At 46.6% G+C, this 7,526-nt stretch overlaps 1 pseudogene; it reads left to right on the top strand.

Annotated features, from left to right (window-relative positions):
* The first annotated feature begins 1,279 nt into the window (after positions 1-1,279).
* LOC109941170 (subtilisin-like protease SBT4.3) lies at positions 1,280-5,384 on the top strand (annotated as a pseudogene).
* Positions 5,385-7,526: the final 2,142 nt, after the last annotated feature.

Below are 7,526 nucleotides of genomic sequence, written 5' to 3'. Positions count from 1 at the left end.
TTATTTTGTAAGTCCATAGATTATGTTGATCATCAAATAACAAAATCATTTAGTCAAATGGGTCGAGGTCCATTTTCCTTAAAATCTCCCCCTTTTGGTGATTGATGACAACACAACCAAAGCAAGCAAATAAATAAATATTTTGATGAAAATATGTAATCTACTTACTAGGAAGCATAAATGTCCCCACAATGTGAGATCATGGACATAATCCTTACTGATATTCATTGCTGACATGAGAGCAGATCTAGATTTTCTAAGTTGCAATGACCTAGGTGATCTTATTGTGAGAATGGTCGAGAGTGACATGCATGTTGTTGTTCCATTGGTATATCGTATCATTGAATTAGCTTTGATTTTACTAGTGGCAACATCATCTATGGAGAGAGCTTTTTCAGCTATGAATGTCATTAAAACCGAGTTGCAGAATAAGACATGAGACGAATGGCTTAACCATCCAATATAGTGTGTTATATTGAGAGGGAAATATTTACAAGCATTGAGGATGCAAAGACATTGGATTATTTTCAAGGCATGAGAACTCGCAGGGTAAATCTACCTCGTACTAGTGGTATGTTATCAATTACTAGTACTATTATTGAATTTATTCAACATTACCTTCCAAGTCGCGTTTTTAATATGATTTCCTTGAAGGTTCTCGAGTAAGAAAGCACCAATGTTGATGTTGACATGATACATTTGGAAGGAGCTACATCATAACTCTTGTATGTAACATCTATGACAATGTTGTTTCGTTCGCCGTATATTTTTTCTTTACATGGTACTGTATATTAAATTGTATGGTCGCTTGGCCCCGGTTGCCTCAGCACGTGCTGAATATCACGCCATGCACGAGGAGCCCGAGATATCTCAATCGTGGAGAGGACAAGGACGTGCTTCCGGCCGGACAGGAGGGCGGCCAGCTGGACGCTGAGCGCCACGCACTTGCGATGTTTCCTGCACAAGGCTACGGATCAAGCAATGCGCGCTGTTGCACGGCTGCTCGATCTCATCCTATCATCGCATGTACATATTGACCGACCCACGCTGCACTACGGGAAGTGTTCATGCACTCCTTGAGCAGCACTGCCGCGCAAGCTTCCAACACGAAGCTAGGATACGATGCCTCGTCTGCTGCTTCTGCTCCTCCTCGTCACCGCCATCGCAGCAAACGACCTCAGCGCGCGCCTCTGAAACCGTCGGCGATGGAGACCAGGTCAGGTCTGAGTGTCTGACGGATCGATCGTACGTGGCTCGCGACCAGCATGCATGTGCATGCATGGTTTTGCAGCCAGTACGTAGATCGAGCTAGCAATAGCTTGCTGGCTGTGTGTCTTGTGTTTTGTTTTCCTGCAGGATCATCTAACATAGATCTATTAAGCAACAACTTCATCAAATATATACTATACGTTTGATCGTGGCATGCAGGTCTACATCGTGTACTTGGGGCATCTACCCAGCAGCGCGGATGCGTCAGAACATACTGAAGGCTTCTCTGCTGTAGAACTTGCTCACCACGACCTGCTGGATCAGGTCCTCGACGGCGGCAGGTCGAAAACTCTCCTTGATTACTGTATCGTTAGAATATACAATATTAATTGGATTTTTATCATGACCTAACAGACTAGAGTTAATAGACAATGAATTAATTAGAGAAAAAGAAAAGAAAAGATAATATATGCTAACGACACGAATTAAAAACAAGAGACAAATATAATGGATTAGAGCTAGAAAACTGATACACGTAGTGTCCCAACGTATTGGAATCGATGCTCCCAAGAGCCAATACTGCTGCCTGCTGGCTTCCAAAACGTACAAAAGAAAGCATATAAGAAAATATATATATTGTCTTTGTAAAATTAAGAGCCAGCAGTGTGTTTATTTTTCGTCTTTTGCAGCTAGCTCTGCTTCAGACAGGATTTCTACGTAGTTACAAGAGAAGCTTAAATGGCTTTGCCGCCAAGTTGAGCAAACAAGAGGCACATAAACTGTCTGGTTTGTGACAATGAACACATGCTCTTCTTTCCCATCATTCTTTTTGTGTGATTGTGCATTGAGGTTTATTTAGGCCTCAATCTTATACTACTATTTTTCCTTTTGTTAATTACCTTTAGGCATGAATGGAGTTGTCTCGGTCTTCCCAAGTAGGACCCTCGAGCTTTTAATCACAAGATCCTGGGACTTCGTGGGCTTCCCTCAAACGCCCATTCGAGAGCTGCCACTAGAGGGTGATGTCATCGTCGGTATGCTCGACACTGGTGTGTGGTCTGACTCGCCATCCTTCTCCGACGAAGGCTTTGGCCCACCGCCGAGCAGGTGGAAGGGTACATGCCACAACTTCACGTGCAACAAGTACGAAAAGGCTTTTGTTTTGTTTTTAGTGTCTAATCTAGCTCGAATAATTAGTTGTTTGAGTAATCTCTTGTTTATTTGTTACTTTTTCTTCTTCTCATTGTAGGCAAAAATTGTCAAAACAAAGGTTCAATCCTATCTTATTAGTAGTAATTAGAAGCCTCAACTGAGGCACCATATTAATTCTGATCAGACGCACTAGAAAAAAAAGATAAATACTATAAAATCTCACAATATTTAGACATATTTGAGCTTTGGTTTGGTAGATATAATTATCACAACCGATAATACATTGAATCTATTGTAGTTTATTAAAAACTAACCACCATCGTGGTTATCAAAAATAAAAGTAACCCCTAATTCTACATGTAAATTACCGTCTTGGTTGTTGCTCACTTGTTTTCAATTACTGTATGGAATAAAAAACAATGCAACACAATGTTAAAAAGTAGAGACATTGGTCCTTGAAGTGTAATCTTTTCGGGATAACAATTCAAGGACGAAGGTAAAGTGTAATCGAATGAAATACACAACGCAAATAGGTCATGTAACCAATGACATGAATCGATAGGTTATGTAACCAATGACATGGTGGGTAATTTTTGTGTAGTTTCATGAGAAGGTATAAAAACAATGTTTTTAAAACACCATTTGAGGAACTTTAAAAATTTCATTAAATTGGCCTATAGTTTCAGTTTTTTTTTAAACTAGAGATCGTAGAATTGGATCCGTTTTGGATAGAAGAAGCTGAAATATTTTTGAAGTGAAGCTCTTCCAAACCAGGTCTAAATAGTAAATAATACTTGTATCTTATAAAATTCTTGCTTTTAAATAAAGCAAAAGAAAATATTAACACAGACTCACTGTTCGACTATATATGTCCTGCAGTAAAATCATCGGAGCACGCGCTTACAACGGAGGATCCAGCAGCTCTGGCCAGTCGCCACTGGACGATGACGGCCACAGCAGTCACACGGCATCCACCGCGGCCGGCCGGGAGTGCGGTGGGCAACGTGAGCATGTACGGCTTGGCCGGCGGCACAGCTCGCTGTGCCCAGTGCCAGGCTCGCCATCTACAAGGTTTGCTGCGGCGAGGCCGACATCCTCGCGGGGTTCGACGACGCCATCGCCGGCGGCCGGCGTGGACGTGATCTCCATCTCCATCTCCATCCGTAGATAGCCATCGGCTCCTTCCACGCGATGAGGCGTGGGGTGCTCACGTCCGCGGCGGCCGGGAACTCAGGGCTGGATTTGGGGAACGTCTGCAACGTCGCGCCGTGGATGCTGTCTGTGGCGGCGAGCAGCATCGATCGCTGATTCGTCGACAGGATTGTTCTTGGGAATGGCAAGACCATCGTGGTCAGCGCTGAAACTGAAATCGACATGTACTTGCTTCCTTGTACTGTGAGTCTGTGACAAACTATGCACTGCATTGTTCTTCTTTTGCAGGGAGCCTCTCCATTAACACCTTCCCAACGCTATCAAATGCCACGCTTGCATTCCCCGCCAACGGGTAAGAAGATGATGACAAAGCATGTGATGGGTCATTTGGGAATCTGGAATTAATGTTGCACAAGTTCATATCAAAATCAGTTCGACGACGGCCGCAAAACTCTTGAAAATAAACAGCTAGCGCGTGTTTATATATGCATGGTTTCTTTTGCTGTAAAGTGTAGGTCCTGTGATCCAGAGAACCTCGCCGGAGGCTCATACACAGGCAAGATCGTCCTCTGCCAGAAGGCCGCTGCAAACGACGGTTCAGGTCCTCTCTTGGCCGGTGCAGCACAGCAGCAGGCGTCGTCATAGTCAGCCGAATACCCGATGTGGCCTTCGCTCTGCCTCTCCCCGGTCTGACGGTATCTCAGGATCAATTCGACCAAACCATGGCCTATGTCAACAGCACAAGGTGAGTGAGTGAGATCGTGGTTTAGGGTTAATGTGCCTGAAAACAACCAATAATCCTGCTGGTCTCTGTTTTGCAGTCATCCTGTGTGCACCATAGACCGCACCGAGAGAGACTACTGTGGATCCACAAGCTCCGGTAGCCGCCTCCTTCTCTTCTCCAGGCCCCAACCTGATCACCCCTCAAGTCTTGAAGGTGAGTGAGTGCCTGCCTGCCTGCCTGCCGTCATTCACTGCAAATATAAATAATATCGCGTGCGTGTGGTTAAAACTGTCTCAAACCAATAATGCAGCCTGATCTGTCTGCACCGGGGATTGACATCATAGCCTCGTGGTCGCTGCTGTCGTCGCCTACAGGCATTCCCAACGACACGAGGAAGGTTCAGTACAACATCATCTCCGGCACATCCATGGCGTGCCCGCACGCGAGCGGAGCCGCGGCGTACGTCAGGTCGTTCCACCAGCGATGATCATGTCGGCTCTCATCACCACCGGTATATGTACGCTGCATTCCAACGACGATGCAATGCAATGCGATACACATGGCGCTCGTCGTGATGCAATGCAATGCTGTGCTATGCAGCCACTCCGATGGACACGGCGGCCAACTCCAACGCCAGCGCGCTCAAGTACGGCGCCGGGCAGCTCAACCCGGTGAGCGCGCACGACCCAGGGCTCGTGTACGACGCATCGGAGAGCGACTACGTGGCCATGCTGTGCGCGCAGGGGTACAACGCCACGCAGCTCGCGCTCGTCACCGGCTCCAACGCCACCGCCGCCTGCTCCAACGGCTCGACGCCTGGCTCTCCCGGCGACCTCAACTACCCGACCATGGCGGTCCCCGTGGAGCCGGGGAAGAACTTCACCGCGGTTTTCCCGCGGACCGTCACCAACGTCGGGGCCGCCACCGCCGTGTACGACGTGAGGGTCCTGCTGAGGCGGCCAGTGTCGTCTCGGTTCAGGTTTCGCCGGCCAGGCTAGTGTTCAGCGAGCAGAACCAGAAGGTCTCGTTCACCGTGACTGTGTCCGGCACGGCGCTGGAGGAGGGCACGGTCTACTCTTTCACCGTGGTATGGTACAACGACGAGCATACGGTTAGAAGCCCAGTGGTGGTGTACACAATGCAATGACGGGCTCATCCTAGTCCCAGTGAGGGTGGTGCCATATATGCATGCAACGCTTTTGTCTTCTCTGCAATGCTTGAAGCCTTCAACTTCAAGCATTAAACTTCCTTGTTTTTGGCCAGGAATAATATACGTAAATAAACAAGCATATGGAATCTCTAGAATGAACTCGCCAACACTAGCATATCCTGGCATTATTCCTCATTCGTGCTCGCGTATGAGTTGCTAAAACAAAAGGAACGGAAACACAGCATAAATTTTGTAGGAAAGGACGTATTGATATGCGTTATGAAATGTGCTTTCGATTTTTCTTTGCCACTTTACCGGCACCTTTTTAATCCGTATCATTGGCATGCCATTTAATTTGCCACACAGCCACAAATGATAGCAAAAAGTTAAATTTTCCATGCGTTATTGATTACCCTGGTAGCTTCACATTAACCTGGGGTAGGTCCTTAATTCGCACCGAAGCATTTATCAAGTTCTCGACAAGTCTTACCGCAAATTGGATGGACAAACTTTTTTTTTCCTTGCTTGCTTGTCGTTGCCATTTTTTTGGGGTGCAAACACAACTCGAAACACAAAGCAAAAAAGAGAGAAGTAGTTGGTGATGTCCCCTGGTGAAATTTGATATGTAGCATTCTAGATGGTCTAGTCAAGCCCGAGACAACCTCTGTTAATTTCTCTTGACATGGATCTATTCGAGATATGTTGGGGATCATTACCGAAATCAGGGCAAAGCTTGTAAAACACTCGGCGAATGATAACTGTAGTGCCAATTCCCGACTCTCGGCAAAGATAACGGCCATCAGCTATAGACGGCTGCTGACGGCCCTTTGCTGAGCATCGGCTTTCGCCGAGTGTTTGCCACTCGGTAAAGAACTCTTTGTCGAGTGTCTATGTGTGCTCAGAGTCCTGCTCTCGGTAAACGTAGTCGTTACAGAGAGCAGTACTTTGCCGAGAGCGACACTCGACAAAGAGCCTGATTCCGGTAGTGGATCTAGCAGGTGAAGAACAAGATCGATCGACATAACTAAACTTTCAGTCAGTTTTGTCGGCCCACTATGTATTCTCTTGCTACAATAAAATTTATTTGCTACTACTATGGATACGGTGTGCTAACCATTAGACCGAGTCCAGCAGAGCATGTAGACGACACTATTTATAGAGTCGAATTTGAAATAAAGAGTGTGATAGTCTGCTGGAGGCGCGTGACCGTGCGACCTAGATTAGAGCGATCAGCGAATAAGACAAAACAGTTATATATATATATTGAGATCAACAAACTACTGTAACCGTACTTGTAAGACATGTGACCTATCATCGAAATAATATTAAGCAAAAATACGACTATACGAGTATACCCGTGACGAAGAGTCCAAAAATCCATATATATATATATATATATATATATATATATATACACGACAACACTAAAATGCACCTGGGTGCATTCTCTATATTGAATGCACCCAGGCGTAATATATAAATACACCCCGATCAAGCCTCAGCACGCCCTCGGCCGTTCTGTTCCCGCGCCTCCCTGCCCCCCGTCGCCGCCGCGCGCCTCCCTGACCCCGCGCCACCCTCTCCTCCGCAGCCGCCGAGCGCCTCCCTGTCACCGTGCCGCCGCCGTCTCCTCCTTCCTCTGATCCTCTAACCCTAGATCCATGGCCCCACCGTCGCTGCCGCACCTTGAATCGCCTCGATGCTCTTCCCCTAAATCCTTGGCGATTGTTGTGGCTGGAGGGGCTGATCCGATATTGCCGTCTCCGATTGCGACAACGGGAGCGGGTGTACGCGGCGGATCAGGTGATCCCTTGCATCACAAGACGTTGCTGACGCCACCGCCTTCAATTCCACCTGGATCGCTGGTCACTCCTGATGCAGCCCAGTTGTTCCATCCGGTAAGAAAAAAACAATCAAAAATTGTTGCTCCACCGTCGTTTGTTCAATATTGGTTGCAATTAATGACTGCAACTGTGTGGTTTGTTGATTTTCTGTTGCATCGTTTGTTGATTGCAACTAGGTGTATCCTCTAATTGCAAACTTGAGTCTCTATTTTTACTCATTGATTACCATTGCATGGTGTGTTTGTGCTCCAGTTGCAACGTTTGTTGCTTGTTGATTGCAACTAGGTGTATCCTC

This window comes from Zea mays, chromosome 7 (assembly GCF_902167145.1).
Source record: "Zea mays cultivar B73 chromosome 7, Zm-B73-REFERENCE-NAM-5.0, whole genome shotgun sequence".
NCBI classification, from domain to species: domain Eukaryota; kingdom Viridiplantae; phylum Streptophyta; class Magnoliopsida; order Poales; family Poaceae; genus Zea; species Zea mays.
The sequence above is the reverse complement of the archived record's forward strand: the minus strand, read 5'-3'. Positions and strand labels throughout refer to the sequence as shown.